We start from the raw sequence: 21,537 nt of genomic DNA, 5'->3' as shown, positions 1-21,537 counted from the left end.
AATGTTTTTCGCCTTTTCACCATTTTCTTTTATTTTTATTTGTTTAAAACAATATAAAATTTTCTTCTCTCTTGGCTATGACCGATATTTAATTTTTTCTCTAAGGCTTTGCAAATGTGTTCGCAGGGATGGAAAATTCCTCCCCTACAACACATAAGCCTCCATGAAAATTGGACCCTTTTCTTTGATATCTACAGAAAGCTACTTAAAGCTCTCTTGTACTATATATCTTCATAGACATATGTACTCAACTAATTAATACGTTATTTACGAACTTGAACGCAAATATTTCCGTATTTATATTGTAATTAAATTCCATCAAACGTTGTGTAATTTTTTTGATTTATGATATAGGATTTTAATTACCTTCATTTTTGTGGTAACCCCCTTGGTTCTGATCGAGGTGTTGAGTTTCACAATTTTATTGGTCTTTCCATTGCAAACCTAGACTTAAATGAATTCTCTGGATGAGCTAACTTTCCTATTGTAATTATTCAGATTCCCTGCACCCTAACAAAGTCGTAGTTAAACGCTGATAAAAGATATTATACATGTTTATTTGGACAGGTAATTAAATATAACTCAAATGGTTAATTGTTAGTAAATTTGATTTTGGTAAACTCTTGGGTCTGTGTGGCGCCACTCCTTTATGATTCTGCTGCTATAAGGTACATGTAAAGATTGATTTAGTAGGTTAATGTAATTAGTTAATTGCATATTTGACGAACTCGGAATAGCCCATTTGCTGGCATAATTTGGCTCCAAATCCTCCTGCAAGTAAACGAGATGATCGTGAGTCAACAAGAAATTTGCACAATCCTTTGACACGGCTCTTTGATTGATACCTAAGTTATCGCGTCCCAAAGAGCCTTCCACGTCATCATGTACTGCATTCAAGTTTCCCCTCGGGTCTCGATACCCCCAAATTCCGACCCCTCCTTGGACTACAATTTACTTAGGGCGAACCGGTTTCGTCCTATATACAATCATATACTCACGGTTGGTGTGGACTTACGGGTCGTGAATCCTCATTCCACGTTTAAAAGAAAATGCGAGAGTGGTCTATAAGACCTAAAATGCAAGCTGTATGCAGGTCCGCATTCTCCAGTAAACAGTACATACGAATAAATATATGTATACATACAATTTGGGAAAGGTTTATAACTCGCAATACGAGGCTATCTACCTCGCATTCCGAGCTCAGATCTCGCACGAAGAATTCTGCACAATTCTTAGCTTGGTAACCGAATATATACGTAAGAATAAGGTTATACTAATAAATACTAGTAAAATAAGATCATATTTGATAGTTTGTTTTGGAGAGCTATCGAACTCCAGGCTTTTGTTTGTTTGGTTTTGACGTTTTTATTTAAGAGAATTGTCATCTCTATTTGGTTTGGTTAATGGTCTTGTTGTAGGAGCGACCACTGCCTTCTGTTTGATGAACTGTATTTGTTTTAAATTTTTCCTCCAGGGTTCAACATTAATTTTTGTTCATCCTATCCCGTGATTTTCCAATTGTTTCAAGTAGTTGATTGCCACATTAGAGAGTACTCGACTCTCAAATGTCTCAGGCAACTGATGGGGTTCTGTATGAGCACCCAATCAATAATATTCAAATGTTTCGTATAATTATTCGATATAATCCTACTAACCCGTGATTTTTCAATTGTCGATTGTGAATGATAAGTATTTGTGAGCACGCATCTTCCAGCTGTTTCAGGTAACTAATAAAAATCTATGCGACTATCTAATCAATGAAATTCAAATGTTTTGTATAATTATTCGATATAAATCTGGCTAACCCGTGATTTTTCAATTGTCGTTTGTGATTGATAAGTATTTGAGAACACGCATCTTCCTGCTGTTTCGGGTAATTAATAAAATCCTTTGTGACTAACTAATTATGGCCAAGGTCGTTTCCAAACTATGCGGTTGACCCAATTCTCCAGTGAACCTTTGTTTTATCAACTAATTGAACAATGTAAACATCTCATTTGACCCACTAACCCAGATGTGAGATTGTTTATTTTAAAAAATATCTCGCACTCTCTTTGTGATTCAGTTTTGTTACCGTTTATTGTGCGTAGTTAATTTAAATATTTTTAATTCCTTTATTGAAGTTAAACTATTTTTCATTTTCCGAATTTAGTAAACTTACTAGGTTTAATTGAAGAATAAATATACATATATAAGTACACATATCTCGATTATCAAAGTATGTTAACTAAGAGTACATATATTAATAAATAAATATAAAATATATGATTCTACATAGTCTGGAATATTAATAAATACATATTTTCTTTTTCAATAATATAGATATGTCCTCGGGTAGGTATTAAAAATCGCTACCATTTCGATGCTTCGATTAATAAATAAAATACATATATATAATTACATTACTCATATATATATTCTTTATATACAATATATTATTTTATATTTATAAATATATATACAAATATACAATATACATATATTAATGTGTAATTCTTTGTTTTGTTGTTTTAATTTAATATTCAATTGATATACTTCCATTTCACGGCCCTTCTGTGTCTCCTGGGACCTGAAAATTATTTATAAAAGGAAAACTCACCCACGTCAAGGTATTTCCGGTCGGGTAGTACACAACAACCTTGATGAAGAAATCCTACCTAATTAATTGTATTTTTCAACTAATTTCAAAATAAATCTTTTCGACTATTTATTCCTATTTAATATTTTATTCTCGCTTGAATCGTATAAATTAGCTGATATTTGATTTTCCTTCCGAACGAAATCCTAATCCAGAAAACCCGTTGATTTAATAACACCTTTCTAGTTTAGGCTTTTGAATGATAGCTGTTTCAAATTCTTTTTCGAAATGATAGACTGATGATTAAAATTCCGGTTAAAACGACAAACACTTTTAACACTGTCGCTATACGCACGATGGATTTTAATTGAACAATTTATTAATTCTAAATTTCTTTTTATATAAATTGATAAGAAAATTTTTTCCGAATTGCGCAGACTTTTAATTATCTTTATTCTTAATAAATTAATTTCTTTTCCGAACTGTTACTTTTAGAACAAAGGTTTGAGCATTTGTTGTTATTTCTTTTCGAACTGTCTAGATTGTGTTTATTTTAAACTAAGACGTAAATATTTATTACTATTATTCTTATTTTTTTTTTTTTTACCAAATTGATGTTAAATTATAATCTATTTTTAAATATCAATCCGCGAACCCGTTCACTCTAGATTAACGATAAAACTCTCCACTAAATTCTAATGTTTTCACTTTGAATGAAATAATTATTTTTAAATTTTAATAATTCACTTTTAACACTTTTTGCACTATCCACTTTTAACACTTTTAAGCACTTCACACTTTACTTTTAAAGCACTGAGTTTAAACTGTATTTATTTTCACTGTTTGATTTAATTTAACTGACTTATTAAATTTCACTGACTCTAGCACTTGTATTTTTCACAAAATTTTCCTAAGTCCAGGGCTTATTTAAAATTTAACACTTAAAGATTTTTCACTGTTAATCCTACCAAAGACGTAGTACTGCCACGTAACAACTTTTCGAATCCTCGGCGCGACTGTCTCCTGACTGATGTGTTCCATCTTTTATACCCCTCTCAGGTTCCAAAAGACGTATCTGAATTTCTCTTGATGCTTAATTCTATCTCCTATCAACTCGTAAATCCAAACACCCCTCCCATCAATATCGATTGTGCTTCCATAAGATGTTCTGCTTTCCGGCTCTAGGCGGTGGTCAGTTTCCATCTCACAAATCTAAGTCGATAGGGTCCGAATCGGGTAAGTCTGCGTTAATCGCCCAAGCTCCCTTTGTCCTCTGTTCATACAAAAATGTAGTTAAAATCTCATGATTTTGTGTTCCTTTTTTTTCTCAATTCGCGATAGGTCCATCCTCAATAACATATATATAGATCTCAATTTTATGCATCTCGTGCGAAATTGTTTAAATCCATGCTGAAATCTTTACTACGCATTTTTGAATTTCGATTCGTCTAAATTCTACTCAATTTTATTGTCCCTTATATGGGCTTTTCCATTTTCACCAGTACTTTCTCTCTTAATGCCGCAGATTTGAATTTTTCCTTATCTTCTTGGATTTTCTTTTATCCGCGACGTTTTCTTGCACAATTTCTTCTTTTTTTCTTATGTTATTTCTCATAACTCTATAATTAATTATTTTTCAAGTCGTATTTATTTATTTCACGGATAAATTTGAATTGTATCACTTTTCTCCACTTGGATTATTCTTTATCTCCGTTCTTTACCCTTTCTTTTATCTTTTCTCCACTTTTCCCGATGTGTGTGGTCTCCAGGAAAATTTCATACTTCATCTATTATTAATTAATATATAGTTTTCCACACTTCTATGGGAGATATACCTAATTTGACTCTGGGATATCTGTCACTTTTATTGCCTGATCCAATCTCCGCCCATTCTCCATCCCTCACTTACAAGATTTCACATAAAACATATGCATTGACATCTGTTTACGTTTAAAATTTTGGTACTAGACTCGTAAATTTAGTTTAATTTCAAACCTATTAATTTTAATCTCTTTTGTCTAATCTAAATACTTCCATAAGGTCCACGTTAAAGTTAATCGTCTCTCCAATCGTTTATTACCTTAACGTAAATAAAAATCATGTTCAAATTTTGATTGTTTATCCTTCAAAATATACATGAGACCGCCAACCTTTTATCTTGTTTCGATCCCTCCGTAATATTGGGTAACTCTAATATATATCTAACCTAATAATTATGTAAAATGTCTACTTTTCCTGAATCTAATCTATCGCTATATGTTTAGTTTTACTGTCTTCTTCTGATACTCGATTTTCACGTCCCTAGGACCTTCGTAGCAGTCCAAAATCTCTGTATTATCCTTCCATTCGATCGCCGCACTTTTCTAAAATGTGTATTTTTTTTGCGAGATTTTTCATTCAAAATTGATTTACCAATATGTCCGTTTCATCTTAAATTGATAACGATTAATTTCCATTGTTTCCAAAACTCTCACCTCTCTTTAGTACGATTTTTATCGAACATGACACCCTCCTTCTATCATAAATAATTGTACTACAGTTGAAAATTCTGCCAGTGATTTTCCTTCGCTTTTCCCGTCCTTTTTTATACTATCACGTTTATAATTTTTTTCATTGCATTTTTGTGTGTGCGCTTTACAACTTGTAAAACTTCCAAGCACCCGATTTCAATGGTTCGATACCCCATAAACGTCTCAGTTATTGTAAACATTCCCAGGAGTTTGTCACCTTGAAAGTCGATGTTGACCCTAAAGTGCGTTCACCTCTAATTTCTGTGGGAAAGAAGAAGCCATTAATTATCTATTTCATTGCCCGATCCAAAGTTTATTCCTTTGTCTGTCGTAGACACACTCCCCTCCGCTCACTGATTGGTTACTCAAAATTTTATAGCTCTTTGTTCAGATCTAATTGGTTGACAAAATTCAATGTTTATTTTTAGGCCTAGGAAAGGGGAAGTACCAGTCGTCCTAGACGATTTTACGACCTCTCTGCTTTCGTCCCGGAACCTTGATTTAATTTCAACTATTACAGGTGTCTACTGCAAGCAAGCCGGATCAATTCTTTCTCCGCCAGATGTCGTTAGCATGTCCGTTTTCATAAATAATTTGCATATTTTCTTGCAGCTATGGTTTATCTGTTTTTTTTTTTTTTTTCACTGTGATTTAAAGCCTTTCATCACAGTTCCCCCCTCTGAACTCAATTTGCTGTGGCTAACGTTGTATACTACTTTAGACATCGAAATTGTGTTCAAAATGTAGTCTAACTATTCTCCCCCCCTCGTTCTGTTATTCCTTTTCCTACATCACTTCCTGTTATTTCCTTTCTCTACCTCACTCTATCATTCCCTATCTCTCTCTCCATTCTGTTATTTCCTTTCTCCCCCCCCCTCATTCTGTTATTCCCTATCTCTCTTTCCATTCTGTTATTTCCTTTCCCCCCCCCCTCATTCTGTTATTCCCTATCTCTCTTTCCATTCTGTTTGGATTGTTAACAACCTTGACTTTGAATCACATTGTATTTTCTATTTTCTTTTCGCGTAGATTTTATTTTATGGAATTTTCTCTAATTTTGATAAACTCAAAATTAATCTCTTTTTTTTTTCTGGGAAAAAACACGCCCCTCGACTCGCGTGTTTAGGTGGTCCTCAACCTGGTTGGACTAAGACCTCCCTCACAATGATTCAGGTAAAGATTGTTTGCAATCTCGCGGTCTATTGACCAACTGAAGGGCGGGTGGTCTCTTGGTGTGCAAATAATTGTTTGTTTTGGTTTTGTAAATATTATATTTTTGTGAAATGTATATCTTTGCACGACCTCACCCAATCCGACAATCAGTGGTATACATGTTTCATTTAAACTTTTCCAGCATTTTGTTTTTTTTTTCTCTTATTCGCTAAAAAATTTTTTTTTTTTTGTGTAATTTCTTATTGTCTTTTCATAGATCATTCAAACAAGTTGTTCTAGCCTAGGTGTTGTCCATCCTAGTTTTTTTATTTCATAACTGTTCTTAACTAACCTCCAATTTTCTCATCGTTCCTGTTTCCTTTTAAATTTTTTTTTTTTTTTTTTTGAAAATTTAACCTAACCATATCGTAATTTCTAATGTTCCCTTTTTATCTTTACCTAATGTCTACTCTAAACCTATAGACAACCTTATTTCAAGTTTTCAAAAAAAAAATTCTAACTCTATGCATTGTCAATTTAAAATCTTGTTTTATAAAACGTACCCTATCCTATTTATAATATATATATTTTTTTTTTGTTCCTTTTGTGGGTATATAACTCCCATACGCTTTCCTTCTGTGTTCTTACTTTTCTAACAAAATTTTCCTACACACTTCTAAACTAGAAAATCAATACTATCGAAAAATTTTTCTCTTACTCTATTTGTAAATTAGAATATGATTGTCGCTTATTAAGAAATTTGTTCACTCAACCTTTAAGACTTAAGGACGACCCGCCCCTCGCAAACAAACTGATAGTCTAATATTTTAGTAATTTTCTTTCTCCCTCCCTCCTTAAATTATATCGTATTCTAACAGATTCCTATTTGTATTTCTCAATCGTTTGTTTATTTAAAGTTTCAAATATTTGTAAATTTCGCATTTTATTCGTTGATTTCCACTATCTCTAAACTCGGTTTTTGTTCCTTATTACATGTATAATATTTCGCTAGATGGATTGCGCTATAATCTCCTTTTATTTCCCGAGTTACCGGATCAATTAGCGTATACGTGTTACTATAAACTTCTGACCCAATTACATAAGGTCCATCGTAAAGCAGATTGAATTTTTTTATTTCTTTTTTGAGTAGGTTTGATTGTGTAAATTTTTTCAACTTGACCAGGGTCCCAATCTCATAAGTTATTAATCTTTTGTTGAGATTATAGTATTTCTGTCGATTTGCAGCGCTTTTCTCTAAATTTTTCCGTGCTGCTAATCTTATTTCATTTATTGTTTTCGTAGATTTTCCGCAGCCTTGAGTATACCTGTCTAAACTATAAGTTGGTGATTTCCCAAAAGCTATTTCATTAGGTGAGAATCCTGTTGAACAGTGTATCGAATTATTGTAGGTTTGTTCTATTTCTTTAAGGAAAGCCGCCCACTTGGTATGTTTTTCGTGACAATAAATACGGAAAATTCTACCTAATTCTTTATTCACGCGCTCTGTTATGTTCGGTCCGGGATTTCGTATTGAAGTATGTACGATTCGTATGCCCATCCTATTTAAGTTGTTTTCCCATTTCTTCGATGTAAATTGAGATCCGTTGTCAGTTAACAAAGCATCTATTTGTATTGTTTTATTAAAATCCTCTACACAATTTAACACGGTCTTAGTACTTGCTATCCTCAATTTATATAATTTTACAAATCTACTGAATGAATCTTGGATCACGAAAATGAATCTAACCCCTCCTATTCCTCTCGGTAAAGGTCCGTATAAATCTGCCATAGCTAATTGTCCTACTTCTTTGGTAATTATGGATTTACTCGGCCCTACAGTTGGTCGAATTTCGCGCTTCGCCAGCTGACATAGGTGACACCCTCTCACTATGCGTTTTATATCTCGGTGCATGCCTGGCCAATAATACCTATCTCCCAAAACTGTCCCTGTTTTAAAAACTCCTCCGTGTCCAATTTCTAAATGTATCATTTTTATTAGTTCTTCAGTCAACTCTTGTGGTACTGCTAACACCGTTTTGTTTAGTCCTGTTGTGTAATATAAAGTCTTGCCTATTTTTTTGTAATTTTTCAAATACCTATTAACATCTTTTGTCGGCGGCCCAAATTTTCCCTTGCGCAAATATCCGGAAATTTCTCCCAAAAATGTGTCTTGTTTCTGTAGTTCAGTTATATTTTCTAAGTGTTTTCGAATCTGTTGTCTACCTTTCACTGCAAAAGCTGCTATCTCTGGGCACGTGTTTTTCTCCACCTGTACATTTTTTGCATCACAAGAATAACGAGATAAAATATCAGGCCCTATATTTTCCTTCCCTTTGACGTACTCTACAGTGAAGTTAAATTGATTTAAATATAAAATCCACCGTGTTAGTCGGCCACTGTACATCTTCCAGCTCTTTAAAAATGTCAATGCTTGATGATCCGTTCTAATTATTAAATGTACTCCTCTTAAATATGTCTCAAATTTATGTAAAGCATATATTATCGCCCATAACTCTTGTTCTGACGTGGTCCATTTCAACTCCGGTCCTCTTAAAGCTTTGCTAATAAATCCAATAACGTGGTGATTCCCTTCCTCATCCAACTGATATAATTCTCCTCCTATGGCGAACCCCGAACTATCTGTCTGTAAATAATAAGTACTATTTGGGTCATGATGATGTAAAATAACTGTCTCTAAAAATAATGTTTTCACCCTCTCGAATGCGCGCTGTTCTGAGTCACCCCATCGCCAGGTTCTATTTTTCTGAAGTAAATCGCACAAAACCCGTGTTGTTTCCCCATATTTATTCGCGAATCTACGGTAATAATTACAAAGTCCAAGAAAGGCTCTAACTTGTTTTATTTTCATGGGTACCGGAAAATTTTTTATGGCGTCAATCTTTTCCGGATCCATTTGAACTCCCAAAGGCGTTATAATATGTCCTAACATACGTACTTCTGTGAATAAAAATTGACATTTTTCGAGTTTACAAGTCATGTTTGCTTCCTTTAACCTCTCAAGCACTGCGTTTACATGTTCAAAATGATCTTCTTGACTACCACACGTATATATTATTAAATCATCTAAGTAATTAGCGCAGAATTCCCTCACCCCTGGTCCTAGAATTTTGTCCATTCCTCTTGAAAAACTCCCTACTGATGTTTTTAACCCCTGCGGTAATACCTTGTATACGTAAGATTTTCCATTGTATACAAACCCAGTATACTTGCGACTTTCTGGACTGATAGGTATTTGAAAGTAAGCTGAATTTAGATCTATTGTGGTTATGAATTTTACACCATGAAAACGCTGTATAATTTCTGAAGTTAATGGTGGTTTTTCTACTTCCGCCTGCATTCTGGTGTTTAAGAATCTAGCATCTAAGAGTATCCTAACCGTCCCATCTTTTTTCAAGGTAAATGTTAGAGGACTAGAAAACTGCGTGGCCTCTCTACTGATGATTCCTAATGACTCCAATTCTCTAATTTTTTCATCAATCTTATCTCTGTAAGCAAATGGTACTGGGTAGGATCGCTTAACGAAAGGCGTCTCGTCCGTCATCCTTATTTCGTGAGTGTACAAAGTAGTTAGACCCGGTTTGTCTATAAATACATTCTTATGTTTAATTAAAATCTTTTCTAACCCTTCTTTTCCTTTTGAATCTAAATTTAACTCAGACACAAAGGTCGTTATTCTACGCTCGAGGCACGCCGTATTATTTATTTCAGGGTTTACTTCAATACTAATTATTTTTCCACTTGTGAAATTTTGATTTCTAACCTCCTGTTTAGGTTTCCTATGAATTACGGTTGAATTTACTAACTCTATTTCCTTCTTCCCATTTCCTGTTTTTATTTTTAACTTTCTGTTTTCTCCACATTTAAATTCAGCTGTATATTCGTCTAACCAGTTGATACCCAATATAATTGGCCTAATTAACTTTGGTATTATTAAACACGGCGTATTTATTATAACATCTCCAAATCGCAACGGTACTAGAACCAACCTAGATATTCTCTGACTTTTGTGTCCTATCGCTACTTTAATCTGTATAGTCGTTACAGGCATAATAGGATAAATTGTTTGATCATTTAAATAATTTTCATAAAACTCTTGAGAAACGCACGTGATTTGACTTCCGGTATCTATTAAACAGTGAACTTCCGTGTTATCTATCTGTGCTTTGGCTTCCGGTAATAACGGTAAAGTGCTACCCTTTTCTACTTCCTCATAATCTCTGTCTTCGAAAATGTTGTTGAACCCACTAATTTCCCTTCTTGTTTTCTCTTCGTTCACTTTCAATTGATTCCATTCATCCGTTATTTGTTGTAAGGAATTGACACATACTTCCACATCTATTTCCGCTTCCGTTCTCGTTTCTTCCGCTCCATCCTTTCGTCTTCTCACATTCCTTTCTGCTTTTATTGGAACAGTCATCCCTTGTTCATTTCTTCCCAATCCTTTCATTGGATTCCACCCCCATTTCATCATAATCTTCAATGCAGTGTTGTGTTTTGGTGCCGGCGTCCCTCTCCCTGTGTGAGTCGTATTCATGAGGGCTAATGAATCAACCCTCGGCCGTTTCCCGAATTGTTCGCGATGACTAGCTCCTTGCCGCTTGTAGTTATTGTAGAACCTCCCTTTGAAGATGTCGTAGTTTCGGCACACTTGCTGCAGCTAGCGCCCCCTTCCACACTCTCTATTGCGTGAATTCTCTTCTTTATAGCGTGGTAACGGTCACGGTATTTGTCCTTCTTGGCGAACTCCTCCCCACTCCTTTTCTTTGTGTTCCGTTCTTCCGGTGTGCAAACCATTGTATCTAGTTTTCGAAGAAACTCAGCAGCGACAATCTCATCTCCTGACTGCCCTGAAAACCATAGCGATTGAACTTCTTTAGGGTAATGTCTCATAATTTCGTCAACTACGCTTAACGGTGCTTCTGTGATTTTTAATGCTTTCGCTAAATCCCAATAATTCGCGAAATGAGTGAGCATGGATATATCTCTCTTGGCATCATATACCCCTTCTGCAAGACGACGGCGAACCTCATTCTTCTTTATGTCTCCCCAATAGGTAGCTAAAAAATCTCTTTCGAAATCCAACATTGTTTCCCATCGCTTGTTGTATAGTTTGGCCCACGTTTTTGCTTCCCCTTTCAAATTCTCCCGCACGACAATTAATGGATCTGTACGTTTCACTTTTCTAGTGTATTCTTTTATATCTTCTAAGAAACTTATGGGGTTTTGATTTCCACCGGAAAATGAAGGTCGTTCCTGCTGCGGTAGCATTTCCACTACTTGGAGAACGTTTTTCGGCGCACTATCCTCTCCTGACACCGCCACTGTTGTTGGTCTTCCTAATTGTTTCTCAAGTTCCTGCATTTTATCAACAAGCGGTGCTAAAGCTGCTTGAATTATTGTAGTAATATCTCCGATGTTCACTGCTGACGTCCCAGCTGTAGCATTTTCCTCGATTGCCGTCACTAAAGCTTCTGTTTGCCTCCCCATTCCACGTTTTCCCACCATTTTCTTAGCTCTTCCGAGTGTTACCGGCTTATGTATCTATATTTTTTTCTTACTAAGCGACAACCTTAATATTCCTATTTTAACTTCCTTAATTATTTATATATATGTTGCCTTTCTTATTCTATTTTTTTTTTTTTCAATTTTCTCGTTTTTCTTATTTTTTTTGTTTTTTTTTTGTTTTTCTAGATTTTTTCTGTGTTTTGTCACCTGGCTGTTCCTGTAAAATTTCAAGTTCGTTTATGATTTTCACATCACTCTCTTGTATACCCTCGTCTTGTTTGATATCCGAATATGTTCTAGCCTCCCCCTCTGACTGACCCATATTTTCAGGTGCCTTCAAATTCTCGACTTGTAACGAACTTTTTCGCGATCGTTTGAATATCTCTCTTAGTTCATCAACTATAGGAACTGTTTCGGTGCTTACCTTCGCGTCATCGATTTTTCTTTTCTCCGCCATATTGATTTTTGTTTAGTTCAAATCTATATTCAATTTGCAAAATTTGCAAATTCTATTATGATTTTTTGAAATACCTAACATGATTTTTTTCAATACCTATCACGATGTTTCCTCTAAATAGGTATATATATATACACATATATATATCCCATCATAAACATTCGTCAACGACATTAAAAATCTCGAGCCAACTCTGAATTGTTTTTTTTTCTTTGAAGTTGAAACTCGAATTCTCAACTAACACTTTGTCTTTTCAAAACAACGTTTATTTGTTTGGCCTATACTTGAATTCTTTATCGAATCCATTGACTGGGTTCTCCGTGTCTTAAAATATGTCTTAATAGTCAACAACCTGATCCGAATGTCAACAAAATTATCATGAGTAAATCTTACGTTATTTCAACTTACCCGTTTATATGGTAAATTATATTATGTAAGATTAATCTTACCTCACAAAACAAAACATCAAATGTTTCACCCTCATTAATGTCTCTGTCGATTATCGAGATTTGTGATCCTGACAACAAGTATCTACATTGGCGGCACGTAGCGCGACCATTTGAATCTAACACGTGGTCCTAATGATTAACTATGATGTAATACAATTACACTTTTCTATTTTGATTTTATTGTTATTATAGATCTATCTATCACATGATATGGGTGTAATATTTCCGCTATTTATTATGTTACAACATGATCATAATAGATTACACCCCAACATCTCAAAATAATTGTTTTTCTTTTGTTTTATAATGATATTGATGTTAATCAAAAAAAAAATATTTTTTTTTTTGTTAATCAATTGATATTAATCAATTTTATATTTTTCGTAATTATTATTTTTGCAAAACCAATGATATCTAGTAAGGTACATTGGGTGTTGCAAAACATTAATCAATTTAATTTCTCTAAACCTTTCTATCCTTCTAATAATTCTGTCGAATGTCTAGCGATAAAAATAATAATTTCTTTTCCTGACTTTGTGAATAATTTGTTAAGTACCACGGCCCGCCGCTGGTCTGTATTTTCGGATTTAAGATAAACAATAATTGTTTACGTCAATACTCCACGATATCCGAATGCAATGTTTATGTTATATTTGTTCCAGCTATCTCGTTTTTGTGTCATTGTTTATTTAATCTCAACGTTTGTTATTTAATTTTTTGTTCCTCGGAGTGATACGTATTATTCAACGATGTTTCCGACTTTTAAAATCTCGATGTTTATCTTATCAATTTTTAGATGTTCTTTGTTGTCCCAATAAGTTCGATGTTTTTCGGGTTTGTCTGTTTATTAAACTTGCTTTATATCAACATTCCGATTTGTTCGATGAACCCAAAACATAAACAATGTTTTTGTTTACGGAACGCATTCCTCTCGAGTGAATGACATCATTAACCTACTTCTTTCATATTGTTTATATTATCGTATGAAAGGTATTTTTATTGACTCTAAAGTTCACGGTCATTTGAATTAACACATTTTTATTTATAAGGACACTTTTTGTATTATAAGATTTATTCGTTAACACTTTCTTTTTGGATTATTGTTTGTTTACGTTAATCTATTATTATTTTTAAATTTTACTGTATATTTATGTAATGTCGCACTTTTCTGATAAATTTTTTTTTTTTTGTTAACTCCTTAATTAATTTCGTCCTATTTATTATTATTATTTTCTCCGTTTTTGCAATAGGTTGACCAATAACTTTGTTTTTTTTCTCTCAAAGACTTATAAAACCTGAACCTCCTGGACACGGCTATTCAGTTGTAATGTTTTTCGCCTTTTCACCATTTTCTTTTATTTTTATTTGTTTAAAACAATATAAAATTTTCTTCTCTCTTGGCTATGACCGATATTTAATTTTTTCTCTAAGGCTTTGCAAATGTGTTCGCAGGGATGGAAAATTCCTCCCCTACAACACATAAGCCTCCATGAAAATTGGACCCTTTTCTTTGATATCTACAGAAAGCTACTTAAAGCTCTCTTGTACTATATATCTTCATAGACATATGTACTCAACTAATTAATACGTTATTTACGAACTTGAACGCAAATATTTCCGTATTTATATTGTAATTAAATTCCATCAAACGTTGTGTAATTTTTTTGATTTATGATATAGGATTTTAATTACCTTCATTTTTGTGGTAACCCCCTTGGTTCTGATCGAGGTGTTGAGTTTCACAATTTTATTGGTCTTTCCATTGCAAACCTAGACTTAAATGAATTCTCTGGATGAGCTAACTTTCCTATTGTAATTATTCAGATTCCCTGCACCCTAACAAAGTCGTAGTTAAACGCTGATAAAAGATATTATACATGTTTATTTGGACAGGTAATTAAATATAACTCAAATGGTTAATTGTTAGTAAATTTGATTTTGGTAAACTCTTGGGTCTGTGTGGCGCCACTCCTTTATGATTCTGCTGCTATAAGGTACATGTAAAGATTGATTTAGTAGGTTAATGTAATTAGTTAATTGCATATTTGACGAACTCGGAATAGCCCATTTGCTGGCATAATTTGGCTCCAAATCCTCCTGCAAGTAAACGAGATGATCGTGAGTCAACAAGAAATTTGCACAATCCTTTGACACGGCTCTTTGATTGATACCTAAGTTATCGCGTCCCAAAGAGCCTTCCACGTCATCATGTACTGCATTCAAGTTTCCCCTCGGGTCTCGATACCCCCAAATTCCGACCCCTCCTTGGACTACAATTTACTTAGGGCGAACCGGTTTCGTCCTATATACAATCATATACTCACGGTTGGTGTGGACTTACGGGTCGTGAATCCTCATTCCACGTTTAAAAGAAAATGCGAGAGTGGTCTATAAGACCTAAAATGCAAGCTGTATGCAGGTCCGCATTCTCCAGTAAACAGTACATACGAATAAATATATGTATACATACAATTTGGGAAAGGTTTATAACTCGCAATACGAGGCTATCTACCTCGCATTCCGAGCTCAGATCTCGCACGAAGAATTCTGCACAATTCTTAGCTTGGTAACCGAATATATACGTAAGAATAAGGTTATACTAATAAATACTAGTAAAATAAGATCATATTTGATAGTTTGTTTTGGAGAGCTATCGAACTCCAGGCTTTTGTTTGTTTGGTTTTGACGTTTTTATTTAAGAGAATTGTCATCTCTATTTGGTTTGGTTAATGGTCTTGTTGTAGGAGCGACCACTGCCTCCTGTTTGATGAACTGTATTTGTTTTAAATTTTTCCTCCAGGGTTCAACATTAATTTTTGTTCATCCTATCCCGTGATTTTCCAATTGTTTCAAGTAGTTGATTGCCACATTAGAGAGTACTCGACTCTCAAATGTCTCAGGCAACTGATGGGGTTCTGTATGAGCACCCAATCAATAATATTCAAATGTTTCGTATAATTATTCGATATAATCCTACTAACCCGTGATTTTTCAATTGTCGATTGTGAATGATAAGTATTTGTGAGCACGCATCTTCCAGCTGTTTCAGGTAACTAATAAAAATCTATGCGACTATCTAATCAATGAAATTCAAATGTTTTGTATAATTATTCGATATAAATCTGGCTAACCCGTGATTTTTCAATTGTCGTTTGTGATTGATAAGTATTTGAGAACACGCATCTTCCTGCTGTTTCGGGTAATTAATAAAATCCTTTGTGACTAACTAATTATGGCCAAGGTCGTTTCCAAACTATGCGGTTGACCCAATTCTCCAGTGAACCTTTGTTTTATCAACAAATTGAACAATGTAAACATCTCATTTGACCCACTAACCCAGATGTGAGATTGTTTATTTTAAAAAATATCTCGCACTCTCTTTGTGATTCAGTTTTGTTACCGTTTATTGTGCGTAGTTAATTTAAATATTTTTAATTCCTTTATTGAAGTTAAACTATTTTTCATTTTCCGAATTTAGTAAACTTACTAGGTTTAATTGAAGAATAAATATACATATATAAGTACACATATCTCGATTATCAAAGTATGTTAACTAAGAGTACATATATTAATAAATAAATATAAAATATATGATTCTACATAGTCTGGAATATTAATAAATACATATTTTCTTTTTCAATAATATAGATATGTCCTCGGGTAGGTATTAAAAATCGCTACCATTTCGATGCTTCGATTAATAAATAAAATACATATATATAATTACATTACTCATATATATATTCTTTATATACAATATATTATTTTATATTTATAAATATATATACAAATATACAATATACATATATTAATGTGTAATTCTTTGTTTTGTTGTTTTAATTTAATATTCAATTGATATACTTCCATTTCACGGCCCTTCTGTGTCTCCTGGGACCTGAAAATTATTTATAAAAGGAAAACTCACCCACGTCAAGGTATTTCCGGTCGGGTAGTACACAACAACCTTGATGAAGAAATCCTACATAATTAATTGTATTTTTCAACTAATTTCAAAATAAATCTTTTCGACTATTTATTCCTATTTAATATTTTATTCTCGCTTGAATCGTATAAATTAGCTGATATTTGATTTTCCTTCCGAACGAAATCCTAATCCAGAAAACCCGTTGATTTAATAACACCTTTCTAGTTTAGGCTTTTGAATGATAGCTGTTTCAAATTCTTTTTCGAAATGATAGACTGATGATTAAAATTCCGGTTAAAACGACAAACACTTTTAACACTGTCGCTATACGCACGATGGATTTTAATTGAACAATTTATTAATTCTAAATTTCTTTTTATATAAATTGATAAGAAAATTTTTTCCGAATTGCGCAGACTTTTAATTATCTTTATTCTTAATAAATTAATTTCTTTTCCGAACTGTTACTTTTAGAACAAAGGTTTGAGCATTTGTTGTTATTTCTTTTCGAACTGTCTAGATTGTGTTTATTTTAAACTAAGACGTAAATATTTATTACTATTATTCTTATTTTTTTTTTTTTTTACCAAATTGATGTTAAATTATAATCTATTTTTAAATATCAATCCGCGAACCCGTTCACTCTAGATTAACGATAAAACTCTCCACTAAATTCTAATGTTTTCACTTTGAATGAAATAATTATTTTTAAATTTTAATAATTCACTTTTAACACTTTTTGCACTATCCACTTTTAACACTTTTAAGCACTTCACACTTTACTTTTAAAGCACTGAGTTTAAACTGTATTTATTTTCACTGTTTGATTTAATTTAACTGACTTATTAAATTTCACTGACTCTAGCACTTGTATTTTTCACAAAATTTTCCTAAGTCCAGGGCTTATTTAAAATTTAACACTTAAAGATTTTTCACTGTTAATCCTACCAAAGACGTAGTACTGCCACGTAACAACTTTTCGAATCCTCGGCGCGACTGTCTCCTGACTGATGTGTTCCATCTTTTATACCCCTCTCAGGTTCCAAAAGACGTATCTGAATTTCTCTTGATGCTTAATTCTATCTCCTATCAACTCGTAAATCCAAACACCCCTCCCATCAATATCGATTGTGCTTCCATAAGATGTTCTGCTTTCCGGCTCTAGGCGGTGGTCAGTTTCCATCTCACAAATCTAAGTCGATAGGGTCCGAATCGGGTAAGTCTGCGTTAATCGCCCAAGCTCCCTTTGTCCTCTGTTCATACAAAAATGTAGTTAAAATCTCATGATTTTGTGTTCCTTTTTTTTCTCAATTCGCGATAGGTCCATCCTCAATAACATATATATAGATCTCAATTTTATGCATCTCGTGCGAAATTGTTTAAATCCATGCTGAAATCTTTACTACGCATTTTTGAATTTCGATTCGTCTAAATTCTACTCAATTTTATTGTCCCTTATATGGGCTTTTCCATTTTCACCAGTACTTTCTCTCTTAATGCCGCAGATTTGAATTTTTCCTTATCTTCTTGGATTTTCTTTTATCCGCGACGTTTTCTTGCACAATTTCTTCTTTTTTTCTTATGTTATTTCTCATAACTCTATAATTAATTATTTTCCAAGTCGTATTTATTTATTTCACGGATAAATTTGAATTGTATCACTTTTCTCCACTTGGATTATTCTTTATCTCCGTTCTTTACCCTTTCTTTTATCTTTTCTCCACTTTTCCCGATGTGTGTGGTCTCCAGGAAAATTTCATACTTCATCTATTATTAATTAATATATAGTTTTCCACACTTCTATGGGAGATATACCTAATTTGACTCTGGGATATCTGTCACTTTTATTGCCTGATCCAATCTCCGCCCATTCTCCATCCCTCACTTACAAGATTTCACATAAAACATATGCATTGACATCTGTTTACGTTTAAAATTTTGGTACTAGACTCGTAAATTTAGTTTAATTTCAAACCTATTAATTTTAATCTCTTTTGTCTAATCTAAATACTTCCATAAGGTCCACGTTAAAGTTAATCGTCTCTCCAATCGTTTATTACCTTAACGTAAATAAAAATCATGTTCAAATTTTGATTGTTTATCCTTCAAAATATACATGAGACCGCCAACCTTTTATCTTGTTTCGATCCCTCCGTAATATTGGGTAACTCTAATATATATCTAACCTAATAATTATGTAAAATGTCTACTTTTCCTGAATCTAATCTATCGCTATATGTTTAGTTTTACTGTCTTCTTCTGATACTCGATTTTCACGTCCCTAGGACCTTCGTAGCAGTCCAAAATCTCTGTATTATCCTTCCATTCGATCGCCGCACTTTTCTAAAATGTGTATTTTTTTTGCGAGATTTTTCATTCAAAATTGATTTACCAATATGTCCGTTTCATCTTAAATTGATAACGATTAATTTCCATTGTTTCCAAAACTCTCACCTCTCTTTAGTACGATTTTTATCGAACATGACACCCTCCTTCTATCATAAATAATTGTACTACAGTTGAAAATTCTGCCAGTGATTTTCCTTCGCTTTTCCCGTCCTTTTTTATACTATCACGTTTATAATTTTTTTCATTGCATTTTTGTGTGTGCGCTTTAAAACTTGTAAAACTTCCAAGCACCCGATTTCAATGGTTCGATACCCCATAAACGTCTCAGTTATTGTAAACATTCCCAGGAGTTTGTCACCTTGAAAGTCGATGTTGACCCTAAAGTGCGTTCACCTCTAATTTCTGTGGGAAAGAAGAAGCCATTAATTATCTATTTCATTGCCCGATCCAAAGTTTATTCCTTTGTCTGTCGTAGACACACTCCCCTCCGCTCACTGATTGGTTACTCAAAATTTTATAGCTCTTTGTTCAGATCTAATTGGTTGACAAAATTCAATGTTTATTTTTAGGCCTAGGAAAGGGGAAGTACCAGTCGTCCTAGACGATTTTACGACCTCTCTGCTTTCGTCCCGGAACCTTGATTTAATTTCAACTATTACAGGTGTCTACTGCAAGCAAGCCGGATCAATTCTTTCTCCGCCAGATGTCGTTAGCATGTCCGTTTTCATAAATAATTTGCATATTTTCTTGCAGCTATGGTTTATCTGTTTTTTTTTTTTCACTGTGATTTAAAGCCTTTCATCACAAAATGTAAGCAACAAAAAATTATATAAATATATTTTCATAGCAGATATCCTAAATCCTTTGAGGGATCAACTGGCAGAGGGATCGAATGTCTGGAGATGAACTGTAGAGGGATCAACTGTCGGGGGATCATGTGTCATGGAATCCTCAAAAAAAATCTTCATATCGGCAATTATATTAATAACGATACATTAAGTATAGCAGTTTAATGTGCGTAAAAAATTTATTCATACAGAAACTAATTTCCGGTTGTTAAAATTTTCTCGATTATTATTTTTCGAATGAGACATATTTAAAAAAATATATAGTTTTAATGAAGTCTGAACATCGACCAAGTATTTTCCAGACAGGGCGTGTGAATCTCTAAATTAACACCGAAACCAAAAGTAGGTAATAATTTAAGGAAACATAATGGATTGCTTTTTTGCGACCGGTCGGTGGCCGAGTTGACATCGCTTTTGAGTCCCACTCAGGCGTAGTGGGTTCAATTCCTCTGCTGGATAAGTCCTCCGTCACAACACAAGCAACATTTTTAGCTTACTGTGGTGGTAGTAAGAGATTTTCAAATATTGTCAGGTTATTCTTAACCCGGGAATGTTTGTCTCTCTTTTAAAAAAAAAATCTTTTTTTTTTACCTTTTATTGATCTGAGCCAATTTGTGTTGGAGCAAGTTCGTCCCAATGCTCAATAGACTAGCTTTGTGAAGATCACTTTGCAAACACGAATTTGAGGCAGTTAGCAATATTTCAGGTACGGGTTCTAGTGGACAATTCAATCAGCTAGATAACGATTTTGTCGAAATTTACTAAAATAGTTAAAAAATTGGTCGACTGTGTCGCCTTCGTCGTATTTTGTAGACAATTCCGCCAAAAGCTACTGAACAAGTGGTTAGATCGTACTATCCCGGCATAAACACCCGAGGTCTCCCGATTGACAACAACGAAAATTCCCGATGACAAATTAAAAATAGCGTGTTTTATCTTGGCTGTTTATGTAGTAGCTGGCTTTCAATTTTTCCCTACAATGTGGGAATTTTCCCTTGAGATTCCCTAATGTGTTGATAAACATTATATGAACGGCTTTTTAAAAACTGGCGGATATCCACGATTAAAATAATTTGATTTTATAAGTAAACTATGAGCTTTTTACTGGGTTTAACCACTATTATTTATGCTTATTTTAGTTTCCAAATACATAAATGTCGAAAGAGATCTCCAAGTTTTATGTAAATCTGCATCTTCTCCATATGAAATAATTATTAGAGAGGTATTGATTTAATTAACATGTAAACTAAAATTCCCTATAAAATTGTAAGAATTTAGGAAAAAATATTTTTTCCCCAAATATTGGATATATTTCATTTCGATGAAAACACTCGCCAGCGGCCGACTTGCGACTGCTGCTAGGGCTGTTACAACATTGAAATATAAAACACCGTTGAGAATACTTTTATTTATTTAAAAGTTTAGGTTTTTACAGTGAGTAGGCTGTCACAACATTGAAATATAAAACAAAGTTGAGAATACATTTATTTAATTAAAAGTTTTGGTTTTTACAGTGAGTAGGCATATAAAAAAACAGTGTTGTTTGCTTTATCTGGTGTTTCTGATGTGGGAAATTAATTTAAAGGATATGTACAGATTGGAATATTCCAAATAATAGAACTTTTGTGCTATTCTTTTTTTGCCTAGATCGTAATAGCGAAAAAGTCTGGCAGTAAAATGATTTACGAATTTTTGACAATATTTATGTATTTTTATATATGTATTTTTATAAAGTCCCGATAA

This window comes from Hesperophylax consimilis, chromosome 4, assembly GCF_061612785.1.
Source record: "Hesperophylax consimilis isolate HC1 chromosome 4, BYU_Hcon_1.0, whole genome shotgun sequence".
Lineage (NCBI taxonomy): Eukaryota > Metazoa > Arthropoda > Insecta > Trichoptera > Limnephilidae > Hesperophylax > Hesperophylax consimilis.
This window is presented reverse-complemented; position numbering follows the sequence as displayed.